At 41.4% G+C, this 18,374-nt stretch overlaps 1 long non-coding RNA gene across 2 annotated transcripts; it reads right to left on the minus strand.

The window, feature by feature from the left end:
* Positions 1-4,885: 4,885 nt before the first annotated feature.
* Positions 4,886-17,133, minus strand: LOC104922925 (uncharacterized). 2 transcript variants are annotated; one of them, XR_797102.3, is made up of 4 exons: positions 16,982-17,133; positions 14,609-14,761; positions 6,276-6,386; positions 4,886-5,261 (listed from the first exon to the last, which is right to left on the minus strand). It is a non-coding gene; the product is annotated as an uncharacterized LOC104922925 (long non-coding RNA). The 2 variants fall into 2 exon arrangements; XR_003463422.1 differs by lacking the exon at positions 16,982-17,133 and adding an exon at positions 16,034-16,052.
* Between the last annotated feature and the right edge of the window lie 1,241 nt (positions 17,134-18,374).

An 18,374-nucleotide genomic window follows, 5' to 3' on the forward strand; every position in this document is an offset into this window, starting at 1 on the left:
GGTCAGCATCAGCATCCGGGTTCCGCTTTTTCCTCCCCACCCTCCCCTCTGAAAGCCCCCACCCTTTTTTTTTTTGTACTACAGCAAAGTCCCACATTTTGTGTTTGGATGCAACAACAGAACAATATCAGGATACCAAGAAGCACCACATCACAGATTCACTCTGAATTAACAGAAGAATATTACAATAATATAAACTTTATAGTAATGATACATAAGAATGCTTCACTAAGCCTGTCTCATGTCATGATCATCTGATACATAATTAATGTAGGGTGTATCATTAAATCCAGTTGCTCACTATTAAAAAATGAGCAGGTTACTATGAACTGATGTGATTAGTTCATACTTAGTATATCAGTTAATGAATGTTAATTTAACTGGTCATCATATACAAACATCTACATGTGGCCACATGACTCAGTGGTCTTTCTGTGACCTGAAAACCTAAAGAAAATATGAGGGTTTATTGTGTTATTCTGCCAAAGCTAAAAAATGTATACATCCTCAGAGGTTGAATCATTAAAAACACTTTACAAAGGATCTCTACTCACGGTTCTGTCACTGGCATGTTGGATCTTTTGAGCATATCATAGTCTTTGTTGTCGCAGTATCCACAAAAAGCTTAGACTTCTGGTCCATATCAGTGGGGCTATTTCTACATTCTGTCATAATCCTAATAATTCCTCATGGCTCAGTGTTAAGCCCATTCCAGTTTATTTTGTACATAAAGAATATATGTAAGCTTTCAAAAAAACATTTACATTTATTTCATTGCAGATTACAGAATTTTATTTAGCTTTAAACATCTTTTGAATGCTGTGTTAAAGGGACCGAAACTTTAATTGTGAAACAAATTTACAAAGTAAACCTATGAGTCAAGTACATTTATTACTGTGTATGTATAGCCCAGAATCACAAATCACAATTTACCTCTGGGGACTTTATTGGAGGTTGAAAAAGAGTGTATGAAAATGGCTTAAAGATTCAACTTTTCAAGTCTCCAAAACTTCACTGTGCCCTGGCAACTGAGAAAATGACATTAAGTCTAGGCTCAGGCTGCATCTAAAGTTCCGTACTAACTATACTGTATCTTTAGTGTCAACGTTTTTCAGTCTGTAACCTCACTATTAAACCAATATTTCTATTTCCGGAGAAATAATACAGTATGCAAGCACTGGACCCTAAATATCCCACAATGCAATGCAGTAGTAACAACATAACAGAAAATGGCAGACAGTGGCCTGAGGCAGCTGAAGAAACTTTGCTTGGTGTAATATATTTTTAAATGACTTCAACACTGACACAGATTATGACAGTTACACGTCTCCAATCAGCAAAGAGGCTCTGAGGAAGTGATGTCATAGCAGTTCTTACAAAAAGATGCATTAGCTAACATTAGCCACCATAGGCTGCTGGTGATACCAGACCACAGAGGATGGTATCAGCGAAACATTTGATTATATTGACCTGAGCATGGGTATTTTGCTTATGAATTCAGGTTTGCACTCATAAGAGAAAAATGACATAGACAGTATATTCCTTTTTCACAAATGACATAGTAAGTCACTTTAAGATTAAATGATAGAATTGAAAGTAAGAGAACAGAAAGAGCAAGTTAAGTTTTAAGGACTGTGTGGTCAGCAGTTTCAAGCTCACACTCTTGAGTGATTATACAGCATTTTCATATCAAAACTCCCACACTTGTTCTTGCCTTTTAGGTACTTTATTCTCTCTCAATACAATATAGATAAAAACACTCAGATGATGAACAGTCACTGTACGCCACTGACCCTGGGACAGATCATAATCTGCACTTGCGCTGGGTGATGCATCCATGCGTGCTGTGATTAAGGTTCACGTTGTGATATCCGTATGACGCTGACTCCCAAATCTTAATCCCTTTTAATCTTAATCTCTTGATGCAGTCAGGTCGATGTGGTTCAGATTATGTAATGGTACCGTGAGTGAGTGCGGGTATTTAAGTCCATGTCTGTGATTTTTATTTGGTTTTCTGCACGACAAGCCAAAATGAGTTTGGAGAGTTTTGTTTTTCTTCCTGTCATAAATATCCTACATTCAAAAATGTTTCTTAAAGCATCACTTTAGGAATTAAAGATGCGTGAGGGCGGTTTACATTCTTACAAAATGAACTGCAAGAAGATGCTAAAATCTCTGAGTAAAGGTATGTGCATGCATTTTCTAACCACAGGGTGGTGCTGTTATGTTATCACATGAGCTATCATCTCTTTTCACCATGTTATGGTGTTTTCTAGCTATAAGATGATTGATATTTAGAATGACTGCAGAAGTTTGTTCATTAAATATGCGTAGTACAAATTATGCAACTAAGCAGTCAGCCAATAATGTGATGCTATGCTTCTTAACTGAAGGCTGCTTCATGCACAACTTCTGTGCTCTGTGCTGCAGCTGTAACACAAGACAGATCTGTATTTCTGGACAGTTAAAAAGACTCATACCCGGTATGTAGTATATAATCATTAGAGGGGGTTGGACAGTACACTGCTTTTGCTGTTTGTTTTATCATTCAGTAATGGCTTCTTTAACAGATAAAAACAGGATAACTCGGACACCAAAAGAAGAAAATGAAACAATTAAAACTTCAGTTTAGTTGATATCTCCACAAAACAGGGAAGAATACTGTTAGAACTATTTTTTCACAAGTTTGGTTTTCCAGTCCTGAAAAGCATAAATGACCTGAGATTATTACTGAACCATGACAGTACTTTTTTGCGCCCTTTGCTGTCTCCTCAGTGGTTAGACTAAACAAGTTTACAGAATTGGCATTAACGTGCATTTAATACTGAAACAAGAACCTAGATTCATTAATTATGTTAATACGTCATTACCAAACTGTTGCTCAGATGTCTATTTCTGCTCTTGAGCTGAAATGAATTCAGAATCAAGGATTGATTAAAATATATTGGATTGATTAAGAGAGACAGTTGTTTTTGAAAGTAAAAAAAAAAAAACTTTTTCAGAAAGAAAGAAAGAAAAATGCCATTTCAAACACAACGAAAAATTTAAAAATAAGCTTCCCTGTCATTTCTTGAATGTCTGGAAGCGGACTCCCAAAAATTTTTTAAAGCACCGAGAAACCTCTCTACAACTCTTAAAATAAAAACAGGCACTGACATGTGTCTCAACCAGTCACAGTAAGCTGAAGTGGTTTCTACTTGCTCTCCCTTCTTATTCCCCACATGGGCCAAAGGCTACTGTAGGTGATCTACTGAGACAGGGTCAGGGTCAGTAGAAAGGATAGTTGTTGGAACTTGTGACAGCATGTAGGTTAAACAGGTTAGATTGCAACCTCCTCCAGCTCTGAGGGCACCTACTTAAGTTGCTGAGCTGTGACCTCTCAGGACTCCTCCTCTCCTAAACTGGGAGACTGACCTCTGATCTAAACAAGGGCTTAAACTGAAAATATGAGGAGGACTATCTCTGTGTGCAGACAGACGTGATGTATTTATGGCAAAACACTTCTAAAATAGTGAAACAGTACCAGCCAACACATTCTAAAGATGACTGAAGTTATATTTTGCTATAAGATCACTGCTTTATGATATCATGTTGTATTTTAAGTAAATTAGAACTTTTGGGGAATTGTTTTTCGCAAGTTGCAACTTCCATCAAACTTGTGTGTGTGTGTGTGTTCCCTTTACACACACACACACACACACACAGGCAAACACACATTGCTGCACCCTCACCCTTGGCCTTTAGTCTTTTCTCTGCAGAGACAGGCAGAAATGCTGCATCTCCACCCCCTATCAGTAGAACCTCCCTCTGGCATTTAACTCGACAACCCTCTGAAGTGGCTGGACATAGTGTATGTGGTATCAAGCGCAGAGTAATGCAGTTTGTCACTCTGACCATGCAACATGTGCTGCCATGTTGTGCCACTTTTGTGTAAAGTATAAAGTATAAAGTTTGTATGTGCAGATTAATGATTGATGTCCTTGTCAAGATAAGGCTTTGGCAGAATTGAATTGTTCTGAGTCGAAGGGTCCTTAGAATGTGCATGTCTGTGCATGCATGTGTGTGTGTGTTGGGATGTGTCGGTTTGTTCTTTCACATGTTGATAACAGGAGGAACATTCCTGGAATCATAACACACCTGTTTACATGTCACACATGCTGTATGCACACACACACAGTTACATCACATGCACACACCTGGACAGTCCTGTGGGAAACCTGCCCACCGTGCACCAGCTCATTACAATGAACAGTAAGTGTTGCAGGTGGAGCTCCCTCTTGTGTTCACTACTGGTAATTTGAAAAAAAGAGAGCTCATATCTAAAACTACGATCACTTTTTATGTTTATTTAATTGCTGTGTTGATAAAGTTGGGGTGGAATGGATGGTGTTCAGTGCTGTAAATGTGGTTTAGTGTTTATTTCACTGGTGTGACTCGTTTTTAGTCAACTTTTTGTTGCACTAAATGCACACTTCTTCAGCACATTTCATTTTTGAGTAACCTAATGCTTTTGCAAGCTCTGCTCTATATGTATGGAATGTATCAGCTACAGCTCTGACAGCGAGGCAACGACAGCAGGCTAATCTGGGAATGTGTGGGTGCGATGCCAAAAGGCAAAAGGAGTTCGAGTGTACCCTGTGGGCCTGGATTAGGACAGCCGAACAGACAGCTGACGGTATTGATGTCTGCTTGTCAATGCACACTGTGGAATGATCTTTTATTCTCCAATTTAATGTGCATGCAATGCGCATTAAGCTTGATTTATATGTGCCAAAGATTATGTAGATACTGTATGTGAAAAAAACATTGTAATGATTCATACAGTGGAAACACTTCAGTATGTTCAGGGTTCATACATTTAAAGAAATGAAACAAAAGATCATGATTTATTTTTATACCAATTACTTGATACTTTTATTTCCATTTATAAGTTTTCATCTCAAGTCGACAATTTACATCACAGCCCATCAGCTCTCTGGAATTGTCTACAAGTCGATGAGCTGTATATCAGACGTAGAGGGAGAAGGGGAATGGTGGTAAGACTGAGGGACACCAGATAAACCTAAAACAGGAGGGGGGAGGACAGGGGGGAGGAGACTGGTTACTGCCGCCAGATCCCAAATTCAGCCCGAATCAACACAATGTTTGTCACGCCATCATCAACAGCATCATCATCATCATCATCATCGTTGTCATCATTCAGTCCAGTGTTGTTGTGCAGAAGGGAATGCTGGGAACTTGGAGGACTCAGTGCAGTGGACCTGGAAGAGATGGAGAAGGACACACCTTATGTGAACATCTGATCTATATCCGGATACTTTTACTTTTATGTGAAACAGTTACATAGATGAATCGATTAGTAAATCAACTATTTTAATACCTGATTAATCAATAGTGATATGGTGCGACTCATACTCAGTTCCAGCTTCTCAAACTGCAGGATCTGCTGCTTTTCTTTGTCATTAGTAAAAGTAAACTGAATATTTTTGGTTTTTGTACTGTTGATGTACAGTCAACACTACATTGTGTTTATATAGCTGACGGACTTGTCAAGTGTGACACCTTAAGTGAATAAAATCACTTTCAGAGATGGAAGCCTAGGGCTGTGTTTCATTAGTAGTTCCACTTGCCTTCATTTACTTCCCCTTGATATTATGTAACAGTATATGTCGCATGGAGGCCACAGAGTGGAGTGAAAGTGGGTGGGTGATGAGCGGGGGAGCTAAATGGAACACACTTGCCCTTGTACACGTTCAGAATAAACTCATCATCTACTACTGTTTGTAGCCTTAAAGCTGCTGTACTGCTTTTTACATGTCATCAGAGGTACCTGCAAACTCATTTCACTGAATGAATCCCTGCTTGCATGGTAAAGCTGTTATCTTGTTGGTCAGCAGCACCTAAGGTCAAAGTTGAAATGCCACCATGAGCTAGGCTCTTAAAGGAAGTTTTTCCTTGCCACTGTCACCAAGTGCTTGCTCATGGTTGGAATTGTTAAGTCTCTGTAAATAATATTATAAAGAGTACAGCCTAGACCTGCTGTGTATGGAAAGAGTAGGCAGGTTCATTAAAAAGTGGTTTACATCTACTCTGATACACCTGAAGCGATTGGATTTTCATGTGTAGAGTGTAAAACGCTGGAGAATTACATTTAAAATCTCCTTTTCAGAAACAGCACTCCATGCTAGTCCAGACTTTTCTTTTCTGTGAACTGTTTGTACTCTAACCACTTTCTATGACTAGGAATGAATCAGTGAGTTATGCAACATCCTTACATTAGAGGTTGGAGGGCGACTCCTCATGACGTCCCCTCAGCTGCACTCTTCACGCAAGCAGCGAAGGCCTCCATCAGATCTTTGCAGCCCTCGCCTCCCTTCTCTGCCACACTGAAAGAGAGACGGGCGACAGTTAGATCACGCTCTAGAGTTTACGCTTGTCAATACATTAGCATTTATTGCGTTTCAATGTCACCTTCTTGCACAGATGGCATGCGAGTTGGAAACAGAAAGAGGGGATGACAGAGAGCTTTAGTCCAGCTTTTGTCAGCAGTAGTAGTGGACTCAGCTAAGTCCCAGTCCAGCTAAATTCTGTTGGCAAAACAGATGCTTGTTTCATGTGCTAACAAACATAAATGGCAGAAATACACGTAGTAATCTCACTCCTGTCTCTAGATAAGGTAAATAAATGAGGGGGATGTGTGGAGATCACTTGAAAATGATTTGACTTGAACTGAGACCAATGCTGCCAGTGCAACTCATTTATACAGCTTGATCACAGTCACTGAAATTAATAGATATCCACTGAGATTTCCTCTAAATGACAACTGCTCAATGGGTTTGAAATGCACCAGCTGACAAAGGCAGAATGAATAAGAAAGAATGGACGAAGGATGGGCCAAAAACGTGATGAAAGTGAGAGAGATGGAGAATGCAGGCTTACAGATTATTTCAGGCTCGCATGCAGGAGCAAACACAGCAGCCGACACTGCCAAAGAGCATTAGGGTGATGGAGCGAGAGGGAGGGAGGGGAGACGGAGAAAGAGGGGGGGCAGAGGGAGGGGGGACGGATACAGAAGGCCATGTGGATGATCCCATCTGTTTGATAGGACACTAGAAAGGGAGCGAGGTTTGCGTGATAATGCGGAGATGTCACACGGGGGTGAGAGGCTGAGCGCACAGGAGGAGGGGTTTTCGTGATGACATGATGTAAACTCCATCGCTTGGCTCCTCCCGTCGTTTCATGAGGTCTTAACGTCCCTCCGCTCTGGTTTTCCTCCAATCCATGCTCAAGCACAAGAGCAGGACAGCAATCCTAAACATCAGCCCCTCCATCATGGTTTCATTTGACTTTAAAGCAGTACCTGTTTGCCTTCAACATAACTGCTACTGATCCAATATCTAGTAGTTCTAATTTAAAGGTCTTTCTCTCTGTATTTTCACAGGATTAGCAATAGCCATTTAATTTATACAAATTCTGTAATTATCTCTCTATATAGAGTATTTTTAAATTTTTACTGGCAGGGTCTGCCAGTCATGTTCATTCAAACTGCATACATAGGCACAGGGAATTCACAGAAAACAATGTCTGCCTGGAATCCAGCATTGCTGTTTTTAATTTCAGCCTCACTGGAAGAACCGCATTGTGTTTTTGCTAATGCTAAAGCGACATTTATTGCTGCTGCTAATTCACATTAAAAGTGTTCAACTGATGAAACATGGGGAGGCTTTTAATGTGAAGTAGTCACAGGAAACTCACTACACTCATTCATAAAAAGGGTGTACAAAATGTCAAATCAACCCAGACTGAAATCTAGAAAGAGCAGATTTAGTTCCACTCCTGTAATGTGGGCAGACTCACAATGAGATATTGTGTTTTTTTATCTTCTACATTCTTCTTGCTTGTCAAAACCAGACGCCTGCATTACCCACAATACAACTGAGCTGTTAGCCTCAGATAGACATGAGGGGTGGAGAACTTGTACTTCGCTCTAACTCAACACCTCCAGATCTTAATTCTTCTTTTTCAAACTTTTAGTCTTCAGATCCACTTGACACGGACTCAAGTGACTCAATCCAGCTTTCCACTGGAGCCACAAAAGGCTTCATACAACTTTTCAAACATGCAGTAGACCCATAAACCTTTGTAGGCTTTGTAGAGTCTAAAGTTAGTGGAAATTGCAACTTTAAAGGGACAGTTAAACATTTGGGGGAAAGTTTTTGGTGAGAGTTAAACGAGAAGAAAGCTACCCTGTAAGCAGGAGACAGTCCAACAATATAACAACAATCAGTTAAATTTTCAACACTGCGATCACTCACACACCCAAAAGGGAGGAATGAATTATATTCTGCATAACTAAAAAAGCAAGGAAACCAACACTGTCGCATTACAGCGTCACACCCATTTTAATAAACAGTACTAGCTTAGTCACACGGGCCCACCTCTGCTGCTTCATCTCTTTGTACTGAGGCCTATTAATGATGTAACGCACAGTTGGCTGCTGCAGATTATCACTCGGTGCTTTACTTTGCCGGGAGGGATGGAGTGACCATTGAGTTTGTGTCACTGCAAAGCATGCATTTCTGATGGCACGCTGCAGTGTGTGTGCTTGAGCGGAATCAATGAGTGTATGACACTGAGGACAGAAAGTCTAACCCTGCAGATAATCCACCACAGAGTTCACCGCTACACACACACACACACACACACACACACACTTCTTACACACACTTGTACTTCTTAATCTCAGTCCCTACATAAACTGACTGATTTCAGCACTGTCAAGTTTAGAAAAAAAAACAGAAGTTGTGAGACTGTTTCCTGTAAATCTGGGCTGTTTTCTAATTCAGATTTTTCTAAATAAAAGCACAGCTCCTTTTCATCCTCTGTTCGCCCTCGTTAATTGACTGTGCTGCAGACGCTGGGCTGATTGAACAGTTTCAAATGTCCTGATGTGCCTGCATACATGTATATAAAGTGCACACAGGGGGATTACAGAGGCATCAGAGCAAGATGCTTACATGCATGAGAGGAGCCGATGACATCACCATCACCATCACCATCACCATCACGCGATCTCCTGAGAGAAATCCCGACCCTTGAGAGAGAGGTCATGTTACAGGGTCATGGGGCAAAGCTGGGTTGTCATGGTGACCAGTCCAGCCTCAATTATGCTAATTTGATTATATGAAACAAATCTTATAATATTCAGATGTGAAATCTTAAAAGTGATGTAATCAAGGTGACTGGTGAAATACAAGCCTGACCTGTAATCTAAACCTAATTCACACTGTTTGGCACTACCACTGCAGCCTGATGCAGTGATGTCAGTATGTCCTGGACTGACTGGACTGACCCCCTCTCAGGCTCGGTGGAAGAGTGACATGGGCCTCGTATCTCGGACACAATCAGGAGAAGAAGGCTGAATTATTTAGACTGGGCTGAACTGTAGTCCTTTGGGAGGACCTCTGAAAACATGCATTATAGATCAGCGAGCAGGTGCAGCGGTAAAAGATGATGTAGAGGCCAAACATTAGTCAAGAGATCATGTGATTAAGGCTGAGTGTGCAGTGTCATTACGGGGGAGCACAAAAGGATCAATGAAGAATCCCTGAGTGCCCTGAGGCCAGTGTCTCCTGAGCTGTTTGGATTATGACCCCCTTAAAACAAAGTGATGTCTGCCCGTGACCCACAGTCAGCTGCTGCTGTGACTGCCAACCTAAATGAAGGCTCATTTGCTTTCTTTGTCTAAATTGTCCTGTAGTTCACAAGATTTGAGAGGTTGAGTTTGAATATTATCTAGCTCACATATGTTATTATCTGCTTTCCCAGGTTAATAATCTCAGATTTAACCGTTGACCCTCGACAGAGGAGAACCACCACCTTAGGCAGCAGAAAGGTTGTTAGGCTCTACCTCGTCATAGTTTGTGCCTCTCATGTATTATCTCTGGATACATTTATTTACAGAGCTGAGCATACAGTTCAACAGTCTAACAATCATGTAGGAACATCTGCCCTTGTACTGGGAGTGTGTAGTGTCTTTTAGTCCTGGTTTCTGACCTAACATTTGGTGCTACTACCTATCATTGGCTCTGATTGTTTATCATAGGTGTGAGTGTCAAGACTCTGCTATCAGCCCTGTAGGCCTTGTCAAGAGTCTGATCACACAGGACAAGCTCAGGAGGCTTGAAAATGTAAAGATCAGCAGGTGTTTCCTGAATCCTTACAGCCTATTCTGTCCAGTTTTTGCCAACATATTCATCATATTTGATTACCTAGTTATAAGAAATAATGATGTTCTTGCTCATTTTGTCCTAAGATAAATGTTATTTTGTACACTGACGTCTTTGATCATTCTGGAAATACCTTGAGAACAGAAGAATCTATTGTAAAAGAAAGGACCTTCAGGGTTTTAGAAAAAATCTAAAAATTACATTTTTTATGCAAAAAAACGTTGCTGTGATTTAAGTGTTAGACACGAGAGGTCGGCCACTAACTTTAATGCAAATTCAGATGGCGATGAAAATTCATCATTGTGATAGATGGTGCAGCATGCAGGGGCTTGAAGGAAGGGTGGGTGGAGGGGGCACACTGGTGCCACCAGCGCGACACAACTACAGCACAGCACTCAGGTTACAGACTTCTGCTGAGTCACGAATTCTATAATGGAAACCAGCACGGTTTCCACTGGCAAGAATCTACATACATGTCACGCACATGCACATACAACTGTAGGCAATCAGTAACAGAGACAGTGTGTGTGTGTGTGCATGTGTGTGTGTGTGTGGAGGGTGAAGGGGCTGTGTGCTTCTGTCCAACTCTTGTGAAAGAGACTGAAGTCTCAAAGTACGCAGGTTTAACACAAACATGTCCACATGGAGGCGTTTCCTCAGGTCTGAACATTGTCCAGATGCTCTTTTCACACTTGTAGGTGAGGGCGGTGGCGTCTGTGTGAAGGTGGCTTTATCTGTAATGATGACTGTCGACAGCGGCATGACATGTAAGTGAACATAACTGTATTATCAGTTAAAAGAGTGGAAAGCAATATAAGCCTCCAGACAAGCACGGAGGCGCAGGTACAGTCTGTGCAACATCCTCAACACACCCACTCGCTCACTGTGAATTCTCCAAACAATGACTGTTCTATTCACACACAGGCTCAGGCATTACAAAGACTTTGTACTTGGGAGCTGGCAGTCTGTTTAATGTCTGGTCCAAAGAACATTTACGTTCTCCGTGCGCAGCGCCTCCAGTTAATGTATAGATAAGTGTGAAAGGGACTACATGACAAATATTAGCAGAGAACTAACAGCTCAACAAGTCACACACTGTTCTGTGCATGCTTGTGTACACACTGATGATACGTTTCACTACAAACTTATAGTTTTTATACTTTTGTAATGTGAAGGAAAAAAAAATCAATTTTTAAACTTATTTCCAGCACTTTGTTACTCCACAATTTAGTTTTTAGTGTTTGTGTGTTGAAACGATGAAGCACATGAAACACCTGAAACAAGTCGATTTGCATTCAAACCAATCTAAATTATTTGTAATGCACTGAAAACTTGCTTAGAGAAAGTAAGACTGAACTACAGACAAAATGACTTGATATGGATTTTTTGCGCTTAAGAAATAAAGAATAAAACAAAATTTAAGTGAAAAACACATCTGAGCCCATTTGTAAATGAAACAGATGAATCTATTATCTTTGACAACAACTCTGCTTTGCTCTCGGCCTGTTGCTCACACTTCACCTCTGTGTGACTTTGCCTGTGTGACCTTGACAAGGTCATAACTCTATCTACTGTTTAACAGAAGCGTGTCATAGTTACTGCATTAAACAGCAAGAATTCTGTCCTGAAACTGTGCACAAAATGTTCACATTTGATGGAAAACGAGTACAAAGACCATGTTTATCACCACAACATGAGGGTCTAAGGCCAACATGGCTGCCTCCATACGTCCCTGGCTGAGCGGGTGTCACTGTGAAGCTGTTGCTTATTTGGTTGGCCTGGTTCAAAGAAACAGGTGTCAGGTGGAGCAGCAACGTGATCTATGGAAGGGAACATGTCATGGCATCCTGCACATACAGTCTCACTTGTACACACGTCTATCCAAGGTGTCTATAAATACATACCGGTTATGGTATTCATTACACACAGTCAGCCACATTGAATCTACAGTTGGCTTGAAGCACGACTTGGTCGCAATAAAATGAAAGACCCAGACGGGGCAGCGGCGTATTCTCATTGCCGTTACGCTTCCGTTCAGTGTGTGGTAATATGTAGGAGCATTTGTCACATAAGTGGCCACATGCTGAGCGAGGGTGGAGGACTGCAAGATGGAGCTGAGCGTTTGAAATTTGAATACTTTCCCTTAAGCACACCTAATAATAGAATATAAATTATTATATAACTTAGATTGAAAATATTCTAGACAGGTGTCTTTGATAGTGACAACTCTCAGTCTTAATCAATGTCAAATTGTTCCCTTCGCCCTTATCGTTCACAGAGTTTAAAGAATGAATGGCACTCCGTCCAAAGAAGAGGTCAGCGACAGCATATTAGATTGACCACCACCAGTCACGTGTAACGAAGGTATCTTGGGAACATGGTTGGCTTGCAAAGTTGGTTGGAGAAGTGGTTCTTAACAGATTTGTTTAGTTCAAAAGTTGTTTCTGACAATCGATGTACACTATCAAACACCAAATACAGTTTCTCTAGGACAGTAGCAGAAACCTTGAGCAGATGATGGATGGCCATCTGTGTTGGTGAATCTGAGTAAATGTTGAGTTCAAATATCTAGCAGGCCACCATGGTCATTTAGCTGTCAATGTGCCAACATTTGCCACCATTTACCATTTAGGTTTTTGTGGTGCAACATTAGCATTCATTTAAAGGTGTGTCTCTGTCAACCTGACACATCTAGGTCAAGTATTTGCTCTTTTAGCTCTGTTTTCACCATCTCCTGAGGGAAACGTCTGCAGTTAAAGGTCATGGAACACAGATCCAAAAAGAGCGATGTCAAGTATGCAGTTGTATACCATGAGGGCCCGATGTTAACAGCTTGTGCAACCTGACTTTCCACCTTTCTAGGTCATGGGTTCATATCCTGCATGTAGAGGCCCCCATAGAACAATTTTCTGAAAGCATGATATGTAGCATGCATGACAGAACGCCTTATCACCATAAACAATTGTACTGTGTGTTAAAAAGACCCTATAGAGTGCTGACCTTGGCCAGAGTTCCCAGTATATGCCTACTTGCATTTTAACGAGCTGCAGTAAACAGCACGCCCCCTCACCATGAATACCCTGGGACTGAACAAAGAACATTGTCTGCAGCTTTAACACAAGAAAACCTAAACATGGAAAGGAATATTCATTTATGTCAGGCTAACTATGTAAGTCTGTGAATGGATCTTGGAGTGTCCTCAGACACTTTATGAGGGGAAACTTTTACACACATGATTACTCAACTATCCACAACTTGATCTGCCTGCCCTCCCTCCTCAACCTGGTGTCTTATCTAAAGGCTTCACACATCTACTGCCACCTTATCAGGGCCTGACAGGCTGGAACAGACTCCGCAGCCTTCTCTGGGGGTATTCTGTGCAGATATTAACACAAAAAGGGGAAATTTAATTAATTAGTTATGCCTCGAGTGTTCAAGAAATGTAGAGATACAAGGCAACTGCTCATGACAATGCATTCTATTAGAGTAAAGGTCCCATCCACCAGAAAACTCCTATCTGTCAAAATGGACTGTTCCAAAGAAGAGGCATGGCATGGTTGATGTGCAGAAGATGTGCACCAATGTGTTATGTCATCACACATCTCCCTGAGCTGCACTCTCACACTGCTGCAAAAAGAAAGAAATGCAACAAAATCCCTAAAATATCACTGAGCTGGTGTCCTTGAATGCTGATACACCAAAGGCAAAAGGAGATGGCGGATGGGGAACAAACGGAACGAGCTAACGCAAGGTATTCTGGGAGAAATGGGAGGCTAGTGGCGCAAGCAGATTCCCAGCATTCATCCATGCGTACGGGTGAGCATCAAACATCACCCCGCTGCCACATATTATTAATCCCCAAATCACTCTCCCTTACACAGTACCCCAAGTTTTCGTAACCTTTGGCCTCCTGCGTCAAGCTGAGATGTCAAATTCAGTTACATTACAACACGCAAGACTTCATTCACTCTTGGTGGTTTTCGGCGCTAATGGCAGCCTCCTCGGGACAGACTCCATTTTAACATGCCGCATTTTAGGATGCTGCGGCATTCCCATTCAATCGCCAGTTAGACATGTGCACAGATAAATCAGATCAGAATTGTTGAGAAATGATTGCTATAAGTTTGGATGTGTCTGTGGAACCTTTTAAGCATCAAAGATCAAGCACAACATCCAAACACATCACGAATGATTCACATGGCCAGGTCCTTCCTCTGGGCTACTCCACCTGCAGTTGTTCAACATCTAGGAATGTTTGAAGGCAACTCTTGAAGCCAGAGGAGAACTTGCGGAACATTCAGACGTGGACCAATGATCGCAAGAGCTTCCCCCTGTGCTCACTTGAGTTTGTGAAGGTAGAAGAAGAAACAGCCACTCACCATTTGTCCAGGTCAGCCTTGATGCTGGCACAAGCAGCAGGGACGGGGGCCTCGGTGGGGGCAGCGGCTGTCTCGGAGTCCGACATGTCTGTGGTGCTGTTGTGTGGTGTCAAGGTTTGTGCGTGTCCTGTCCTGTTCCGGTCCTCCGAACGCCTATGGATCCCAGAGCCACCAAGAGAGACAGAGAGAGAGAGACAGAGAGAGAGAGAGAGAGAGAGACAGACAGAAAGTGAGTTGGTGAAAGGGGAGGGGCACATGGGATGAGGTGGGAGGAGATAAACATGTGAGAGGGCAGCACATGTGTGTACACAGCAGTCAGGGACGGGTGGGTGGGTGCAAGGGTGAAGGGGCAGTGACCTCGACTGAAATACAAAGGCGGAAAATTGGGCAATGAGGACAGAAAATGTTGAGGTGGTGCATTGAGGTTCCTCATTGGTTTCTCAACTGCAGTAGCAGGGTTCCTACACTAATATACAGCTCAGGCATGGACACACATGGAGACACATAGAGATGACTGACCACCAAATACTGAATGTGCAGAAGAAACTAAAGTCATTCAAATATTTTGTGATGGAGAGTCACTGGTGTATGTGTGGGTGTGTGTCTGTGGTTGAAACATGATGACAGTCCTGCATGTCATTGGATTGTGCCACCTAGTGACAGCTTTGTGCAAAAGGTTACAGCATCTTGCTGCTGCAGTCTTTACCACAGCACATGGCAGCCATGCTTTAAAGGTCAGAGCATGTAATGGCAAAATGTTTCAGGGTGAGACAAAGTCAAAGAATATTTGTCTTTCACTATTTGTCTTTTCTAATTAGTAATCAGTGTAATTATATATTTAATAGAGTATATTGTCTATATATTGTATGTATTTAACAACAGGTGTGAACAGTGGTTGAGCCGCAAGGAACAGCTCAAAGTTTCTTCAAGGTCACAGAACACAAAGTTTGGACTCGGCCTACAGCTGACCATCAATGAATCTGCTGATTATTCTCTTCTTATTTCTTTTGATGAATTCATTAATCATCCGTTTAGAAACGTCTCAGTGGAGATTTTCAGTTTATGACTGACATTATAATGACATAAAACTGAAAAAGCTTCTCATTTGAGAGGCTGTCACTGTCTTTTTGAATTTCTTGCATGATTGAAAAAATCTGTTATAGATTTTGAGATTTCTGCCACCAAACAGGATCAAACCGATCATTTAAATAGTTTATGCACATGCAAGGAAAGTTATGAAATATGATCATTATGATCATATTAAAGGAATGCTTACAATAACTGAACTTTTAAACTACTACTACTTCTAAAATATCAATTTCAGCTGAATGAAAAACTTCCTTCCTATCAGTTTTAATTTATTTGTTTCATTTCATTTGGGTGAACGGACCCTTTAACATCATCCATTATCGTCCATTATCTTACTTGTGTAACGTTACATCAGAGCACTGCGCTCCTCAGCTGTTATGTAACAACCCGCACAGGACGACGGCTGCTGCTGCTGCTGCTGCTGCTGCTGAGCGTCCCCGCACAACACACACAAACACGGTACCGTCCATGTAAAGTTTGCATCTAAATTTCACTGACCAGTCTTCTAATGTATGCCCCTCAAACACATAAATCATGATTTACATGACTTTACATTATTTATCTAAAGAAACTTCCTCGTCTGACGCGCTCGCGTATCCACAGCTCTTTGCGTACCTGGTAAAGCCTAAAATTCTTCACAAAGCTATGAATTATGGGACATGTAGGAATGCACTTGTGTGAACTTCACGACCTCCTGGGCTGCTTCTACAGCCTGCTGCCACGCCAGGAGAAGCTCCTCTTTCTCTCTCTCTTTAAACATTTGAAGTAACAGGCACACTCACATGAACATGTTTCCTAATATAGCACTCATTCATATTCCACAAAGAAAAAAAGAGACACCTGTGCAGCACCTAAATTACTTTAGCATTAAATGTCAACCAATTACCCCCCTGCATGGAAGACAAAAACTCCTCTAACAGGAATAAATCTCTCATGCATTCACATATCTGGTAATGAGGACATGGGATGAAGCAGGAACAACTTATAGTACCATCACATAAGTGTAAAAGTGATACTATAGTTATGCAATATTAGATTATAAACATGGTACATGGTCTACAAATCATACAGGTCCTTTAAAAAAAGAATTTTTGAGCATCCAAAGCTTCTCTGTAAAGCCTATAGAAATGCAAATCAATGGGAAGTCCATTCCACATGTCAGTGTGAGCCCATGTGCACAGAGACAGGAGAGAACACCATGTACTTTCAGTAACATGAGCAGCGTCCTGTGCACAAACCAACCACATGAGACTGAACTGATAAAACAATGGCATTAATACCTACCTAGCTGCAGATGGGACGTCTTCGTCAGTTAGACAGCTCAAAAAAGTGAGTGAGTCTAACTGTTGTGCAGGAATCACCAGAAAATGCCAAGAGGGGGGGTTTTAGTGTGCTGCAACTGCCCCGCAGTGTGAGCTCACTGAGAAGGGGGTGTGTAGCTCTGTTCTGTGTGTACATGTGTGTGCGTGTGTTTGCTCATGGTATGTGTGTGTGCTGCCAGGAGCTAACAGACAAAAGGGGACAAGATGTCCCTTTGTGAGATCCTGTGAGGGTTAAATAGTCCCATAGAGTACTTTTCAGCAATAAAATATTCCTCCTAACCCTAACCCTTCTCATGTTCTTTCCACAAATCTTCATTTCATTTCCTTATCATCTGTCTGTGCATGCACGGTGCCTCAGGCTTCATCACACACAAACTCTTTTTTTTGCTTTGTAAGCCAGACAACCTGTTTTCCCAACAACAAGCGGGCATTTGCTTGCAGCAGTTTGATATTTGAACATAAAAATGTGAGTGTGCATGTGTGTCTTTGAGTCTCTGGATGTTGGCACTGTTGGACATGGTACCTATCAGCTGATTAAATGAGAGGAGCCTTCAAAGTCAGTCTGTAGGTCACACATGGGAACGCCTGCTGCGCATGTGCATGTGTTTGTGCACACGTACAGTAGATCATGTGTGCTACTGTAGATTGAAAAAGGAGGCTGGAGGCAGGCAGCAGGACACAGGGAGAGAATGTACAGTGCATACAGTCACCTCTTGGCTGCCGAACAAGAAGAACTGTGTCCATGAGGAAGGCGGGAGGCTGCCACAGTTTAGTCCAAGGTGAAGGAATGTAGAAGACAGTATCTGTGCACTGTCCTTGAAAGAACAGTTAATCTGTAACTTAAAGGACAAATATATAATGAACCTGTGGAGTTCCCTTTAACAGCTAAAAAAACAAACACACTTCACAACTTGAATTCATTTTATTGCTTAGAAACATGAAGAAATATGGAAGTATCTCAGAAGTTTTCAGAAAATGAGGGTTAAATAAAATGTGTTCCAGATCTGTGACTGGTGTCAACATGCAGCACTAAATCTTCAATATATTCTGAAATAAGTCTGTTTGGATTTGTATTATTGGGGTCAGGGTTTGTTCATAAGAATAAGAGCTCTCTGGAAGACAAACATAACTAATGCAACCATGTAGGACAGCTGTATATTTCCCTGTCTGTCAGTGACTTACTTATCTTCATCTTCCTATATAACATAAAACAGTGTTTCCTTGTTAATGTAATATCAATGTGTTATGGTTCTTTCCTTATTTTCTCACAGTTGTCAAATGTTTGCATGTTAGTTCTTAATAAGGAGAAAATAAATATTCAATGGAAACAATTTGTTGCTCATCTTTGTTATTTT

Source organism: Larimichthys crocea, chromosome XII (assembly GCF_000972845.2).
Source record: "Larimichthys crocea isolate SSNF chromosome XII, L_crocea_2.0, whole genome shotgun sequence".
Taxonomy (NCBI): Eukaryota; Metazoa; Chordata; class Actinopteri; family Sciaenidae; genus Larimichthys; species Larimichthys crocea.